This window comes from Arachis ipaensis, chromosome B02 (genome assembly GCF_000816755.2).
Source record: "Arachis ipaensis cultivar K30076 chromosome B02, Araip1.1, whole genome shotgun sequence".
Taxonomy (NCBI): domain Eukaryota; kingdom Viridiplantae; phylum Streptophyta; class Magnoliopsida; order Fabales; family Fabaceae; genus Arachis; species Arachis ipaensis.
In genome coordinates, this window is record NC_029786.2 from 14,919,672 (window position 1) to 14,922,435 (window position 2,764).

A 2,764-nucleotide genomic window follows, 5' to 3' on the forward strand; every position below is an offset into this window, starting at 1 on the left:
ACCTACCCTTATGATATTATTGCATTGGCAGCACACGCAACAACCTTATATATGTATATGTGTGTGTAATCTTCATCACACATTGATCATTTAGATTAAGATCTCTCACAGACTCTGATTTTATATACCATTAAGATCAACATAAGATACATATATACGAGGAACTCATCATGTCATCATCATTCTCTAACAATTATAGGAGGATTGTGTTGATAGCTATGGTGATGGTGTTGGTGATTTTGATTGGTTCTCCTAAATATGGAGAAGCATGGAGGCCATTATTACAAGATGGGTTCATGCAAATGCTTCCAAAAAGTTCTCCAAACCCATCAAAAGGGGACGGTACTAATGGTCATGGTCAGCCATAATAACGTAGGATTTTATGTTGTTGTTCCATGTTTTTCTAATAATTAATCTTGTGTTTATGTTTGTATTATGAATTTGATAGTTTTGGTGTTAATTGGTGTAACGTTAATAAGCTTATTATCATAATGGACCTTTTCTGTAATCTTCTTCTTGGGAAATGAAAATAATGAATTTTTGTTTTCATTTTAAAATATGAAAACGAAAATATAAACAATCATTATTTTGACACAAATTTTATTATCGGTGAATTTTATGATACGAAGAATCGACCACTTCGTTAGTAAAAAGTATACACATATTTTTTTTACTTTAAAATATATTCTCTATCCGTATATTTTTTTAATACATCTTATATTATATAATTTTTTTACATAATTTTTAATATTATATGTGTTATTGGCCCCCATAATATCATTTCCGGATCCGTCCCTGGCCTTATACATATTTGTTTATATTTATACATATTAATGGACATGTTTTTCTAACTAAACAATCGGTAACTAGAAAAATATCAAATTTATATTAAATTTATATTTTTTGTTAAATAAGGCAGAGCAAAACGATCTTATTGAAGATATTCAGATCAATCGAAGATGTATGTCCTACTATTAATCATTTATTGTTTGCGGATGACTCAATCCTTTTTTTTGCAAAATGTCAAAAAATAGTTGTGAAAATATTCTCAATCTTCTTCAGTCATACGAGGAGTTCAGTGGCCAAAAAGTTAATTTGCATAAATCAGCTCTATTCTTTAGTAATAATACTCCTTCCGCTACTCAATTACTATTGGCTCGGAATTGAAAATTGTTCATATTAGTGCACAGGATAAATATTTGGGTCTTCCATCTACAGTCTAAAAATAATAAAAGGCCACATTCGGAGAAATTAAGGACAAGGTGAAGAAGTGAGTTCAAAGGTGGAAAAGAAAACTCCTCACCTCTACAGGCAGGCATGTTCTAATCAAAGCTATTGGAGAGGCTATCCGAATTTATTCATTATCATGTTTTCGTCTTACTGACACTTTGATTAGGGAGATTCACAACATACTCTCCCATTTTTGGTGGGGTAAAAAAGGTACAGAGCAAAAAATGGCATGAATTAGTTAGGATACTATGACAATACCGAAATTAGAAGGTGGACTAAGTTTTAAGGACCTAAGGACTCAGAATTTGGCGCTATTAGCAAAACAATGTTGAAAAGTTACCTCTCAACCATAATCACTATCTAGACTCCTCAAACTCAAAGATAAATATTTTTTTATACAGTTCTATAATGAATGCAGAGATCGGAACAGTACCTTCGTAGGGATGACATAGCATATTGGAAGGGCATAAGAAGGTTATTGAAAAAGGACTGGCTTGGCGAGTTGGTGATAGGTCCAATATCTGAATCTTCAACGATCCTTGGCTTGCTTCTTCACATCCTTATGTTGTTTCTTTATTTGAAACTTCCAATCTACAAAATCAACTACTATTGATGGTCAAAGAATTAATACTTTATAATAGTAAGTGAAATCAAACTCTAATTAAAAATATTTTTTCTGAGAGCATTAGTCAACATGTGCTAGCAACAACAATTGAAGATGGAGAAGATAAAATTTATAGTTAGTTATTACTTATTAAGCTACTATTTAATTAGTAGTACTATTTACTAAGTCCACACGTTATGTTCTTATATAAGCATGGTTCAATGCAAAAGTAATATTAATAAGAGTAAAGTATCGTTTTTGTCCCCAATATTTGGGGTAAATTTTATTTGTGTCCCTAACGTTTAAATTGTCCTATTTGTATCCCTAACGTTTGTAAAAGTGATTCAATGTTATCTTGCCGTCAATTACACATCATGAACGCTTTAGTTTGAGTTTTAAAAATCTCTTCTTGAAGTTAGAATATAAATGTCTGGGATAGAATCGATGATCCACTTCAAAAAATAGCTCATCAAAAGTTGAAACTAATTCCTATAACATTTACATAATTCACTTTTCTAGGGATATAATTGAATCTAAACACAAATAGTGGGTATAATATTAAAATCGAACACATCCAAATGAGACCTAATTGAGAATGAATGCATCAAAGTGAGAATAATTAAATATAATCTGATTTGTTAGTATAATTGATAGTAGGATAACATGGAATCACTTTTATAAACGTTAGGGATACAAATAGGACGATTTAAACGTTAGGGACACAAATAGGACTTACCCCAAACGTGGGGGACAAAAACAATACTTTACTCTATTAATAAGAAGAGTTTTAACTTTTATGCATTTACACTGTAAAGTGTTTTATATAGATAATTTATGTGTTTAAATAATTTTTTAAATAATAAATAATTTATTGAAAATTAGTTTTTTATTAATATAATAATACATAATTAATTATATGTTACATACCAA

The 2,764-nt window shown here is 30.0% G+C and overlaps 1 long non-coding RNA gene across 1 annotated transcript in view; it reads right to left on the bottom strand.

Annotated features, from left to right (window-relative positions):
- Positions 738-2,764, bottom strand: part of LOC110268734 — a 17,928-nt gene continuing 15,901 nt past the window's right edge. Inside the window, exon 3 of the long non-coding RNA XR_002357147.1 lies at positions 738-795. This is a non-coding gene — a long non-coding RNA (uncharacterized LOC110268734). The remainder of the gene's footprint in view (positions 796-2,764) is intronic.